This window comes from Lathyrus oleraceus, chromosome 4 (genome assembly GCF_024323335.1).
Source record: "Lathyrus oleraceus cultivar Zhongwan6 chromosome 4, CAAS_Psat_ZW6_1.0, whole genome shotgun sequence".
NCBI lineage: Eukaryota > Viridiplantae > Streptophyta > Magnoliopsida > Fabales > Fabaceae > Lathyrus > Lathyrus oleraceus.
In genome coordinates, this window is record NC_066582.1 from 78070036 (window position 1) to 78085766 (window position 15731).

At 28.7% G+C, this 15731-nt stretch overlaps 1 long non-coding RNA gene across 1 annotated transcript; it reads right to left on the reverse strand.

The window, feature by feature from the left end:
- Positions 1 to 6508: 6508 nt before the first annotated feature.
- LOC127073517 (uncharacterized) lies at positions 6509 to 12077 on the reverse strand. Its single transcript, XR_007785777.1, has 3 exons — positions 11701 to 12077; positions 10759 to 10803; positions 6509 to 6834 (listed from the first exon to the last, which is right to left on the reverse strand). It is a non-coding gene; the product is annotated as an uncharacterized LOC127073517 (long non-coding RNA).
- Between the last annotated feature and the right edge of the window lie 3654 nt (positions 12078 to 15731).

Below are 15731 nucleotides of genomic sequence, written 5' to 3' on the forward strand. Positions count from 1 at the left end.
GGAAATGAATGCATTAGCTTCCTCTATTTATAGAAAATGCGTTTGGATCCAAATACATGTGGAATGAAGCTTAATTCATGCAAAAGGAATTTGATCATGAAGTGAGAAAACAGTGACTTGCAATCCAGCAAAACTCATCCAAATGATGTGCTTCAAGGGTCAATTAACTTATGGAGAATTGGTTAACATGTTTAGGTCCAAAACGAATTCTAATTTGGCTTGTAACTGAGATTACTAAAGTTCAAATTTCGGGCAATGGTGATTTCTTCAGTTCCAAGTCACCATGTTCAACTCAATGGGGAATCTTGCTCAAGAGGCTTTTTGATCTCATTCTTTTTGCAATGTGTTGACATCATAAAAAAAATTACAATGTGACAAGAAAGGTTGAATTTGGACGCTTGAGCATAAAGTAATGTCATGTTGAAGTTGGCACAAAAAATTGGTTATATAACTTAGAAAAATCTAAGTCCCAAATGGATGAAAATGACCTGTAATGTCTCAATGAATTCCATGGCCTTCCAATCATATTTTAACCTTTACTGTTGAAGAAAAATTATGGAGGGGATCGCAAATGATTATGCAAAAATAATCATCCTCAAATGTTGAAAATTGAAGAAGTTATAAACCTTGAAAGTTGAGAAAAAGTCACTTGAAAATAAGTCAAATTTCACTAAGTCCACAAATGACCTATAATGTCTCCAAACTTTTGATGATCCTCCAAGAATAATTGGATCTCATAATTAAAAAAAGAAGTTATATAGGATGTTGATAAGAGTCAAATTCAAAAAGAAGCACTCAAAAGTATTGAGAATTGAAGGATTTGTGATCCTTGGAACTTTGACTTCAAATGTTGACTTTTTGGTCAAACCTCTTGGAATAAACTTGTGCAGTTGAACTTTACTTGAATTTCAAGGCACAAGGATGATCATATGAATTCAAAATAAGGTTTCCTTTAATTTCTCTTGATTTAATTTCTTAAAGTTGAGGTAACTTGTTGAAGAAGGCATGGAAATAAACACATGGACCTTTGACTTTTTCTTGAGAAACAAGCAACAAAACCTTGAGGTGTTATTTATCAAAATGAGATTGAAACGTGTTTGAGGACCTTGGAGATAATGCTTGAGAATCAATAGTTGAACATACTTTGACTTGAGGAATCAACACAAACCCTAGCTGAGAAGCCATGCTTGATACTCTTGATGGGAAAGCCCTACCTTGCACAATAAACATTAAGAAACAAGACATATTTTTGCTATTTTTATTAGTGGTTAGATAAGTAATAAAAATATAAACACAAAAGTAAAACACTAACGAAGAGGTTCCTGATGATCCCTGCGAAAAGGAAAATCCAAAGATGAGAGGGAGAGTACCAAGATGTGATCTTGTTTGTATACAAGGATGTAAATGGTATGTGGGATCTTAAGGTTAAAAATTAGGGTATGACAGGTCCAAATTTTCCTTTTGTTATATTAGGATTTCCACTATTATAGTAGAGCTATTCTGAATTTTGACGATACAATATTTCTTAGACGATTTCATGGATAACTAAAGTTCACAAGGTTGATCTACTGTAATCGGTTTTCGCCGATACTTTGAGGTTTCTTAATTTTCAATTAAATGTATTTTCCCTTTCAATATTTTATTTTATGTCTTGTATGCTTTATTCAAGTTCTATAGAATATGTGTTGATTAATTTCGACTGATATATGTTCCATAATTGTGTTTGCTTAATTCGTGTGTGCTTAACCCGTTTGCTTAATTCGGAATCGATTTGTTTAATTGAGAAATTAGGAACACATATCATATATTAGTATCAACGCTCTTGTTATTGTTACTGTAATCGGAAAGGGATTAGAATCCTCTTAGGGCATAAAAATCATATTAACCAATGATAAGTTAGGAAACCAAATCACTTGATCAGCTTATTTTCATAATCACTTTTTATAATCACTTTTCATAATCACTTATTCTAAATTGAATCGAAAACCCCCTATTTTGTTTTCTTGTTTGATTAATTTGCCAAGAGTCCTTGCGATACAATACTCGAGTTTCGCTTCCCTTTTTACTATGTTTTGTCTTAAACTCATTTTTTACCCGTGTGCGACAGCGGATCAATGGTTTTTATGGGGAAGGAGATACGAATGGAAACTGTATACCAAATTTTGAAAGTACTAAAACTCAATATGCAAATTTTTAGAAGAATAGTTCTTATTCCAACACCTACAATCCTGGTTGGAAAGTTCATATGAATTTCTAACAAAGCAACAATCATACTTTGAACGCTAACTAAGGAGTTCAACAACCTCATTAACCACCATCAAGAAAACCATCACCACTCGTGGAAGCCTTAACCAACTTTACAAAGGATGCCCAAATAAGTTTCGAACAGGTTGGAAAGACTCAAGAAGAAATATTTAAAACTCAAAGACAGATGGAAAATAGTAAAGATACCATGAGTAAAAACACCAAAGCGTCAATAAAGAACTTGGAGATGAAAATCAGTCAATCATCTCTACAAAAGCTAGTTTAAGTGGGGGATTTATTGGTAACAATATAAATAACCTGAAAAATAAGACCTGCAAGGCCATTAAAATAAGAAATATTGTGGTACCTCCAAATCCAAAATTGAGTGATGATAAAAAAGAAACAAGTAAGGAAAAGAAAAAGAATGAGAAAGAGGTAGTAGTAGAAAAAAAAGATTGAGAAAAATTTCGAGGGAGAAAAAAGTGAGAAGTTGAGCGAAGATGAAGTTAGAGGATACACCCTTGACCAATTCATAGAAAAGACTCACCATTTAGGAGAATGAAGAAACAAATTCTCGATGATCCTAATCCTAAACTACCTGACTATGTCAAACCACCCTACTCGATCTTGAAAATGAAATCGGAGAAAGAGATGGAAGTGAGTTAATTTAAAAAGGTCGTGGATATGTTGACAAATATACATGTAAATATTCCATTTTTTGAAGTTCTCGAGCAAATGCCTATTTATGATAAATTAAATAAAAAGATCTTATCGGGAAATCAAAAGTTGAAGCATGGTGAAAATATCGCTTTGCTAGAAGAGTGCAACGTAGTTAATCAAAGAAATCTTCCACCCAAGCTCATTGATCCATGTAGACTTACAATTCTTTGTTCTATTGATTCACTAACCATTGGTCATGATCTGTGTGATTTAGGATCTAATATTAATCTTATTTCACTATCTATGATGAGGAAGTTGAATTGTGGTAAGCCGAAACCAACTCAAACGAATCTAATGTTGGTTGATCGGTCAATCTCATACCCTTATGGAGTTCTTGAAGATGTCCTTGTTAGAGTAGATGACTTGTTGTTTCCCGTAAAATTTGTGATTCTAGACATGCCTGAGGATTCTAAAACACCATTAATCTTTGGAAGACTGTTCCTAGAAACGTGCTTGAAGCAATGCAGCACAAAAAAGGAAACCCTCAGTGTTATCAGATAGACATGATGAAAGAAAGATCGAAAGGGCACCATAAAAAGAAGCTGGTGAAAAGAGAATTATAGCTAGGGTAGAATATTTTGATGTACAGACCTCGACTAAAAATGTTCTATGATAAGTGGAAATCTAGATGTTCGGGTCCCTTTATTGTTAGCAAAGTGTTGGCGAATGGTCTCATAGAAGTCCATGTCCCTATAGATTTGCACACTTTTACCGTGAAAGGAAAAATGCCAAAGATCTATTCGAGAGGTGAGATACCAATTAAGAAGGTGTCTTTGGGACTCACGAAGCCTTAAACAACAAAGTCAAGCTAATGATCTTAAAGAAACGCATAACAGGAGGTAACCCATCGATTTTAGTTTTTGTTTTTGTTTTATTTCGCTTATTGTTCTTTGATCCAAGGAAGAGTAATATCTAGCTCTAAGAATGCTCTTCCCTTTTGTACTACTTCATGCTTTAATTAATGAACCAGTTTGTTACTATTGTTTCTTTTAGTGTAATTTGCTACATTACTAGTGACAAGATGAAAAGAAGAAAACAAAACAAAACTCACCAGAAAATGAATGAACAAAAGTGATCAACATTGAAGTTCCCCTTGCAAATTTATATTTGATGGAGAAAAGTAAAGTCGGCTACTTGTTTAATCTTAAGATACCCCAACTAGTACGATTTGAACCAAAAACTTCCACTATTCACTTTTATTTCTTATGAGAGTATACGTACATTAGTTATTTTCTAGAATTTGCATTATTTATACTTAGTCTATTGGTCTAATGAATACACTCTAAGGCAGTTGTTTGTGAAAACTCTGAGCATTTTTAGGTCAATATGTATTGAAATGATTATATACATTGCTAACCACTTTGAGCCTTAGTCGTTCTTTTGGTGACATAGTCATTTGACTTGAAAGATTTGTCTTTCCACCTTCTTTGGAGTTACATAGGAAAATTTATTTCCCTTGTCTGATGCAAATGTATAAGTTTCGGGTTGCTCTTGGAAGTTATTAAGTTTGTGGTTGGGGTACTAGAAAAATTGGTCAAAATAAAGGAAAATAAAAATAAAAATAAGAAATTAAAACTGACTTCAACAAAAAAAAAGTGCGTGTTATATATGACTTTTATTGACTTTTTATAATTTTACAAACTCATTGTTAAATATTTGTGTGTGTTGATTGTGTCATTACCCTGACAATTTTAGTGAACAAATGTGAGATAAGAGATAGGTCAAGTACTTATGATATTGAAATAACTTTTTGGAGTTATTTAGATTGAAGAAAGGAATGAAAACTACACGGTCTATCGAAGTGCCTCTTTAATGGAATAATCAAAGTTTTGTACATCACAAAGGATATGGTTTTTCTTAACCTGATAAAGAAATACAAAATTGGTTAACTCAAACAACTATTTTACCTTTTTCCACTTAGACTAAGAAGAAGAGAATACCTTCAATACCATATGTTTGCACTTCTTAGAAATTAAGGCTTTGGGAGCCAAAGATTAGGTATGAGTCCATGTGTTTTTGTTAGGATACTTACCTGACTAGAGATAAGGACTAATGGTGAGTGCATATCATGGGCCAAACTCATTAGAGGAGAGGGAATAGTCTTGCGAAGCAAGGATACAAGGTCTTTAAGCATATTGTTTGAAGGACAAAAGACAATTTGTAGTGATCAAATTAATTATGAAGGAGGATAAGAAAAGTTATTCAGTCGTTCAGAGACATTTATAGGGACAATTCCCCGTAACCAAGGAAGATCATTGATATGGATAACTAGGGAGTCAAAGACGCTATTAGGTGAAGAAAATAAATAAGATTACATGGACACTCAAGAGTTTGCATGTCTAGACAAGATATAAAACACTTGAACTTCTACTACATGACACAATGATGAAATGAGCCACCTCCAACACACAATTAATTACATCACATAATCTCACATCTCAAAGTTAATCGATGAATCAACATAGGAGAAATTTGGTACACATAAAAATAATTTAAATGATAGCAAGATAGACAAACGAATTTAGGGTTAACTGATAGTTCCTTAATCGATGTAGGGTCATGCAACACAAAAATAATCAAATGAGAGTCATCATAATCTTTCTAAAGTCTACTAGAATCTAGATCGCTCAAAAAAAATTATCCGCGTAAAAAGTAGCAACGAGTGTATCTACCATCTTGAACTTTGTAATATACATAATCAAATTTAGTGTCTCTAGAAATTTTCTCATTAACAATAATATCTTGTTTTATTTTTCCCTCAATCTTCTAAAAAAAATCTTAAATCTCTTAACATCTCAATCATAATTTTAAATTACGCTCTACAGACATCAGATTGCTGTTGTAATTTGATTTAAAATCACGTATATGACTGCATCGAAAACCGCAGTTGTAATTTGATTTAAAATCACATATATGACTGCATCGAAAACCGCATCAAACAATTACATTTGTTTAGTTCTTTCTACTAAATGTTAAAAAAAAATTAACCCAAAATTTCAATCATGTTTTAAAGTAATAAAAAATATTACCTTTTGCACCCTCTCAACTATGTATTTAAAAAATCCAGAAATCAATTATCACGTTGGCCATATTGCGTTTCACAAAATGACATTGACTGTAATCGCAACATACGCATCTAAAACAAAATTCGCAATTGCAATTGCAACCACAATTTAAAACCATAATCTCAATTAACTTTGGTACATCATCAATCTTTCGATTTCTCATTAGATCTCCCGAATATTTGTCTTATTTCTAAATTGGCGTCCAAGGTTTTGTGCTTGGTATGAAGGAGAATTGCATGTTTTTAATTGATATGGATTTATTGGAGTGATATTTTTTTATTATTATTATATTTATAAGGATTCTCTCAAATATTTCTTTTACGTGAATAATGGATATGAATACCCCTTTATTGGGTTGTAGAATACTCCTCTTTGAATATTTATGTGCACATGAATCCAAACATATATACCTCTAGTGAGTTGAAAAATCCTTGCAAGTTGAATCCAAAACCATAGAGGCCCAATCCCAATAATTAAAATTCTCTTAACCAAGGTTTAAGTTAAAATATTAAAATTAAGAGAACCAACATGAGTTAAGAAATAACACTGCATGGAAACTGACACGTTCCTGTTTAGACCCCGACATAACAAATATACTATCACATTCTTTTCTACTTTATGTAAAATAAATACAAGGTGAGGAATCAACAGTGGTGTCAAAAACTCAAAAAGCAAGAATAATTCCGTACTAGGAAAATAATTTGGTTCAGGATGATTCAGTTCCTTCATGTCATTGAATTCAAGTCTTCATCATCAGTTACTATATCTCTGTCTTCTGTTTCATGTCGTGTCACAATTCACAAACCTGTTTCATTTCATGGGATACTCAATTGGTTTCGTGTGTCTGTGTTCAAAATTTTCTACTATTTCTCTCTATGCTGTAAAATAAATTATTGGGTTAATAATGGCAATACGGTCTGCTCGCTTTTTTACTGCATGCATGTTTTCGTTTACACACATTTTTTCAATTTTTATTCATTTCATATTTTTAAAATAAAAAGTTGTTTAATTTTAGTTTCTCATAGATTCTTTCTATTGAGGCAATATTTGAGAAATTTTTATCGCATTATCTCACTTTCTAAAATAAATTCAAAATTAATACACCTTCAAACATTTTTTTTTAACTTTTGGTGTCGTCACGCATCAATAATTAAAATCCTCTATTTATTTTATTTTTATTTATTTTATCATTGTTATTGACACCCTCTTAACATTGACACCCTCTTTTTACTTTAAGAGGAGATGCAAATAGGATTTGAGTTTTCTTTAAACTTATACAAGGTCGAGAATGGTAATAAATCATCCTCTTAAAAAAAAAGAGGGGACACTAATAACAATAAGATTTTATAATTTTTTTTTGGAAATTGGAGTAATTTGGAATTAATGTGAAAATATGGGGTAATTTACCTATTGAGTTTAGAAAATGGAGTGTTGTGGAAAAAAAAACTCAAAATTAAATATAAATATCATAAAATTCAATGTCTTTAATACAATAATGGTTTTACTTTGTTAACTTAAAAAACATTTTTTACACTTTTAATTAATTATTATTGGCGGGTCATCTATAAAATTTGATATTAATCATATTTAATAAAATAGTAAAATTGTCTAAAGATAATTTTAAAATTAATTAATAAATATATATTAAAGAGAATTAAAGAGATAGTCTGACACAAAACTTACAAATTATTTGTCCGATATGACATGAGGCAGGGAAAGAATCTACTCACCTTTATATGAAGAGTGGTATAAATTACCACCATATCATGTGCTCTTATTTAATAATTAATTTCATCACATCTTAAACATAATGAAATTTAATTAATTATTATTAGTGGGTTATCTATAATATTTGACACTAAACACATTTTTAAAAAATAGTAAAATTGTCTAAAAATACTTTTAATATCTATTAATAATTATATTTTAAAGAGAATTAAAGAGATATTCTGACACAAAATTTATAAATTATTTGTCCGATATGACATCACATTGGAAAGAATCTACACCCCTTTTATGAAGAGTTGTAAATATTACCACCATATCACCTACTCTTATTTAATAATTGATTTCATCTCATCTTAAATATAATAAAATTTAATTAAGTATTATTGGTGGGTTATCTATAATATTTGACACTAATTATATTTAATAAAATCGTAAAATTGTCTAAAAATATTTTTAAAATCAATTAAGAAATACATATTAAAGAGATATTCTGACACAAAACTTACAAATTATTTGTCCGATATGACGTGGTGGAAAGAATCTACTCACCTTATATGAAGAGTAGTAAAAATTACCACCATATCACGTGCTCTTATTTAATAATTAATTTCAGCTCATCTTAAACATAAACAAATTTAATTAATTATTATTGGTGCGTTATCTATAATATTTGACACTAATCATATTTTAAAAAAATAGTAAAATTGTCTAAAAATATTTTTAATATCTATTAATAATTATATATTAAAAAGAATTAAAGAGATATTCTGACACAAAATTTACAAATTATTTGTCCCATATGACATCAGAGTGGAAAGGATCTACTCCCCTTTTATGAAGAGTTGTAAATATTACACCACCATATCACCTACTCTTATTTAATAATTAATTTCATCTCATCTTAAATATAATCAAATTTAATTAATTATTATTGGTGGGTTATCTATAATATTTGACACTAATCATATTTAATAAAATAGTAAAATTTTCTAAAAATACTTTTAAAAACAATTAATAAATCTATATTAAAAAATATTTGGACACAAAACTTACATAGGAGTATTTGTCTAATCTGACATCAATAGAAATAATCTACTCATCTTTTACGAAAAATTGTAAAAGTTACCACCATATCACATGTCTTTAATTAATAATTAATTTCATCTCATCTTAAACATAATCAAATTTAATTAATTATTATTGGTGGATTATCTATAATATTAGACACTAATCATATTTAATAAAACAGTTAAATTGTCTGAAAATATTTTAAAAATGTATTAGTAAATATATATTAAAGAGAGTTAAAGAGATAATCTAAAAAAAAATTATAAATTATTTGTCTGATCTAACATCACAAAAGTAGAAAGAGTTTATTCACCTTGTATGAAGAGTAGTAAAAATTACCACCATATCATGTGTTCTTAATTAATAATTAATTTCATCTCATCTTAAACATAATCAAATTTACTATTATGGATGGGTTATCTATAATATTTAACTCTAACTTATTTAATAAAATAGTAAAAAATAAAAGTATTTTAAATCTATTAATAAATATTTATTAAAGAGGTATTCGGACACAAAACAGACAAATTAATTGTCTGATCTGACGTCACAGTAGAAAGAATTCACTCATCTCTTATGAAGAGTTGTAAAAATTACCACCATATTCGACTCTAATCTTATTTAATAAAATAATAAAAAAATAAAAAATAATTTAAAATCTATTAATAAATATTTATTACAAAAAATTAAAGAGGTATTCTGACACAAAAGAGACAAATTAATTGTTCGATATGACATTACATTATCAAGAATCTACTCAACTTTTATGTAGAGTTGTAAAAATTGTCACCAAATCATGTATGTGCTCATAATTAATAATTACTTTCATCTCATCTTAAATATAAAAATATTTAATTAATTATTATTGATAAGTTATCTATAATATTTGATTCTAATTATATTTAATAAAATTGTAAAATTGTTAAAAATATTTTTAAAATCTATTAATTAATACTGTATTTATTAAAGAGAGTAAAAGAAATATTCAAACACAAAACTTATAAATTAGTAATAGTATATTTTCTGATATGACGTAATTGTAGAAAAAATCTATCCATCTTTTATGAATAATTGTAAAAATTGCCACCAAATCATGTGCTCATTATTAATAATTACTTTCATCTCAATCTTAAACATAAAAAAACTAAAAATATATTTTATTTAAAGTTAAACTAAATACGTTTTGACTTTTAATTATATTTAACATCCAAGGTTTGTTTTTTAATAAAAATTATATTGACAGTAAAAAGAAGTCATTGATAACTTTTTTTTAATAGTAATGTATATAGTATCAATATTAATCTCTAACTTTCCATTTGTATTTTTTCAATCTTAAAGAAAATTATAATTTGATTTCCATAAACTTGTTTGAAAAAAAATTACCCGTGATTATAAGATTTTTAATAGTAAAGAATTTTACTAAATTTAACCATTCACTACATCATCGCAGTAGCTATCTATCCATACACTAATGGTATCCTCTTGCATAAGATGATGCACAGAAGTGCCATGCCTCTGTGCTTCCTGATTTAATCTGATTTTTAGTGGTCCTACTTCTACCAATTGTTCTTAGTTCATACAAAATACTTTTTTTGTGATGTCATTTTCCTAATTCATAACAATAATTCTACAATTGTCACTCACTTCAATGAAAATTCAATTGATTTTTAGATTCCTACATTAATAAATTATTATTATATGATACATTCTTTAATTTTTAATATAAAAAAAAGTTTATTTTTCAAATTTATTAAAGAATTAATATATCTTAATTATATATAAATGAGAAATATTAATTATTTAATTAATTTAAAAAATAATTTTTTTTATATTAAAGATTAAAAATAATATATTTTTGAAACGAATCGAAGCGATAAAAATTAAATCTTAATAAAAAATATAATAATAGATAAACTAAATTACAGTAACTTACAGTAATTTGTGAAACTCACTAATTGTCCCTGTCACGGTTGAAAAACTGCAAAGACATATGAACAAAGAGACGAGACATATGAATCAAAAATTAATTACCAAAAATTTCAGCACCAAGTTGGGTTTCTAGAGAGAAAGAGACATTCAGATTATGAGACAGAGTCTAGAGAGAGAAAGAAGGTTGAAAATGAATAGATGTCAGGAGAGAGAAGTGGTTAAAATAAAAAAAAATGATGTCATATAGTGACAAAGGTTAACCTTTTTCACAGAAATGTAGGAGAAGATATTGATTCATTAAACTAAAAGGGAAACAAGAAGAACTATCATCATTAATGATAAAAAGGAAATGTTGAGAGGGAATCTTCTCTGCAAAATAATATGCTTTTTTTTTACACCATTTTTCACTACTAAATTTTGTTAATTGAAAAATTCATCAGCTCTAGGAAACATTAATTTAATTTTTTTTCTTTTTTTTTATAAAATAAATTAAATAGTAATTTTCTACTGCCTCTTATCTTGCATGGCTCAAACGTGTATAGCATCTGAATTAATCAAAAGTGCTTTTAAAAAAAAAATTCTGTGTTTATGATTTTGATTTTGTAAACAACCACATTGTGATGTTTACTCAAAGATCTAACAAAAGAAAAAGTGTTGTTGAGTATTATAGACCCTACCCTACTAATTTTCTCAGAGAAAAAAAAAACAGGACCAGTAATAATTCAGTTAAAGTAAGTATTATTTTATTTCTTTACTATAACAAAACAGAGAAAAACAATTTAATTAGATAAAATTACAGAATTATGCATCAGAATTATATAAAAAAACTCTTGAAAACCAAATCTGACAAATAATTAACAAGGCCATAATTATAAATAAATTATCCATAATTCTGAAAATTCTTGAAAAGATGAATATGCATGAAAAAAGAGGAAATTGAGTTCACCTTGTGTTCTGAATCTGTAAGAGGAGTTATCTTCACTTTATCTACCAGAATTAAGCCTGAATTTGCCATATTCTCCCACAGCTTTCTTGAGCTTCTAGGGCTTTTAACCTTGAAATCAGATTTAAGATTACAAAAGAAGTTCAAGAAAGCTGTGGAAAAGCATGACCAGGACTTGAAATACCATAATTAGCCTCAGATCTCGCATCTCTACATATAAAAACCAAGTTAATTAACTTAGCTTATGTTGAAGAAGTGAGAAAAAGCTAGGTAGATAGAGATATATATAGAGAGAGATGAAGAGAGTAAAAAGGTAAGAGAAGTGAGAATTGAGTGAGAATTGAGAAAATAAAATAACCATATGGCCCTTTCAAAGTTATCATGGACCACTCTACCATTTATAATATAAATCTACCAGCTTTATAAAGAAAAAAAAGAGAGGGGTGGATGTGGGGGTAGGGGGTGTAGGGTTCATTTCACTATAATAAAACTTAAAAAAAAAAAACTTAGAATAAATATTTATTTAATTAATTAATTTACTTTTCAAAATAACTTACTTTCCCGGTGAGTGCGCAGTGGGTCATATACAAACATATAAGATTGGTAAAGAACAATAATCTTCCCAAAAAAGACAAATCAATAAAAAGAAAATATTGAAAATTGATATAAGCAAATGAGATATTTAGAGGTAGTTGTAAAAATTGCATAAAACTTTTCCCATTCCCTTCACATGCAACCATGTGAGTATGATCTCTTTTTTATTTTATTTTTTTCTGTAAGATTTAAAGTATGGGTGGTTTATGGTCCCCTATCTTTCTATATCTATTAATATGTTTCTCTTTTTAATTATTTTTCAAAATTAAATAAATTGACAACCACATATATTTACAATTCCAGGTCATGATAATCAATTATTTTGCTGTAATGCTTATGTTTTATATGAAAAAAGAATAATTCATCTGTAGCTGTTACAATATGGTTGGCATATGAGGCTGTCCAAGCTACAAAGGATAATTATTAAATTATCTATATATTTTAATTAATTAATTAGTTGATTTGGCTAAAGAAATGGGAAAATAAAAAAAATAAAAAAGTTTGAGCCCAACATTGTTTTTCCATAAAGAGGTTTCTTTTTCTTCTATTTTTCTAACTTATATATATTCTGAAGCTATTTTAACTATGTGATATACCTTTACAACTAGCTACTTACACAAATCAAGATGTACAACATTACAAAGTGGTTGAGATTTTAATGCCAAATGTTTGCTCAAAATTACAATTGCACTCACTTTTATCTGTACTTTTGCCATTTTAGATGTATCAAAAAATTAATATGCTTAAAGTATGTCCATTATAATCTATTCAGCTTTATATATATTAACAAGTGTGCATTTTCCTTATTTTTACCATGTCAAAAAGTTATATATATATATATATATATATATATATATATATATATATATATATATATATATATATATATATATATATATATATATATATATATATATATATATATATATATATATATATATATATTACAAAACTTACCTATATGTATATATAAATTAGTTTTTAGATAAAAAAAAGTATATAAAAAAAAGTTTAGGGCCAATTTGATGGTCATAATAGAATAAAGGTAACATAAGATATATAATCGGATAAAATATAATAAAAATATGATATTGAGGTTGTGTGACTGATGTAAATCATGATAACAAATAAGATAACACTAATTTATTATATTATATTATGGGTATACATCTCATTCAATGATATATATAAAATATATCATATTTAAATGATGAGAATTTTTTTAATTAATTATAAATATTTTGTTTTAAAATAAAAATCATAGAAACAAAAAATATAAAATAATGAAATAAGTAGAGAAATTATGTTTAAAAAACAATTATACAATTATAGAAAATCCATGTTTTGAAACTAGTGTGTGTCATCGTTAAAAAGGGAGAAATGTTGATATGTGTGCTTGCGGGTATAATCCAGAAGCAATCCAAGATGGTGAACCTTATATATAGGGAGATACAAATCAAGCAGTAGCTATTTAGACTTGATGATGATATGGTTTGATGCTTAGCCTTGATGAAGACATGGTTTTAATGATGACAAATCTTAAAGTCAAGCAAGTATAAAAGATAGCTCAAGCGGTCAAAGATGCATAAGATGGTTGATCAAATTATCCTCACAAATCAAGATAGACATCTGTTTAAGCCAACACTTCAGTCCAATGACACTCAAGTGAAGACTTAGGGTTTATGACCACTTGTGGTTTAAAATTTTAAACTCTCAGATGACGGTAATTAACATGGAGATATCTCAAGCCTCATCAAGAAGACTCAAGGTTCTTTTGTGCGCTAAATCAAAGATAATGATGTCAAGACTTGAAATTTTAGATTGTGAAAGCTCGCATGATCGTGTCTATTTAAGCGGTCAATTTTTTGTAAAGACACAAGAGGATTTCTATAAGTATTATGGATAAATCGCACACGCGCGCACATACACACACACGCACACGCACACACACACACACACACACAAATAAACACACGCGCGCGCATTCACGCTCACACATAAAATATTGAGAAACCTCTCTTTTTTTTTAATTAAATCACCAAAAAAAATTGGGGGCCTAGTCAGTTGATTTGGGATGTGTCCAATTGATTTGGAGACTTTTTACAACTATCTATTTGATTAAATCTCTGGCCTAATCGATTAGATGATTCCTTTTCAATTCTATAATCGATTGAAATAGTCTCTAAATGATTGATAATGACTCTATATCTAAACCTTCCAATTTGGGTCACAACAATCGATTATGTATGCATTCTAGTCGATTAGCCTAATTAGTTAGGTCATTAATTTGACCCATGGATTATTTTCAAATTAACACCTCACCTCGGCCTATAAATAGAGACCTTCCCTATCCTTTTTCAATATTAAGAAATCATTGAAAATCCTTACTTTCCATTTCTCTCTTAACCTCTCAAAATATTTCATAATTTTCTCACTTTTTTTAGACATAGTGATTTGAGAGTGTTCTTGAGTCTCAATGAGAATATTATTTCGGGTGAGGTTATAATTGTAAATTTACCAAGAATATATATTTCTCTTGAGTAAATAACTCTTCCTTAGGAAATGGTTATTTTGGTTGGGAGTTAAACCACTAAAAAAGATCTTGTTTGTATTTGGGGGATTAGTCTTAGTCTCTGCTTGGTTCGTGAGCTCTGTCATTGAAGAAAAGCTTTCTTTTGGGTTCGTGAAGATCAACCAGTGGAAAATCACAACAACTGTTCTTGAGCGCAATCCGATTAAAAGCTCTATCAGTTCAATATTCGCCTAGTGTAAAATCTCATTTGGTTTCTGAGTTTAGCCCGCCATAGAATCTCAATAGGTTTGAGATCATCCTTGTATATATCTCGGTTTGACTCAGAGGATAGCCAACTAAAATCTATGTCTTTGTTCGAGATCAGCCTGTGTGAAATCTCTGTTTGGTGCGAAGAATAACCGCTTCAAGCTTTATTCATTGTTTGGTTAGAAGTCAGCCTAAAACTTCATTTTCTTGTATACGGGGTTTTGACATCATTACCTTCCAAAATCACTCATGCACATGGGATACTCTCAAGATAAATTCATGAGGACATGATTAAGTCTTCTTGAGTGAACCTATATAATTCTCGGGTGTCATCTCAATTCCGTTATCTATTTACTTTCAAGTTATTATCTTAAATTTCAGTTGCACTTTAAATTGTTTTCATAAAATTGTTTTAAAGTCTCAATTATCAAATGATTTTTTTAAATCAATGATTTTCAAACCTTTACAATTCATCAATCTCTTGTGTATGGAGTCATATGTCCTATAGATAACACTAAAACTGTGAATCCTAAAAAGGATTGGTCAAATGAAGAATCACTAACACATGCATCAGCGCCCTTAATTCCATTTACAATGGAATTGACAAAAATATCTTTAGAATCATTAACACATACATCAGTGTCAAAGAAGCTTGGGAGAC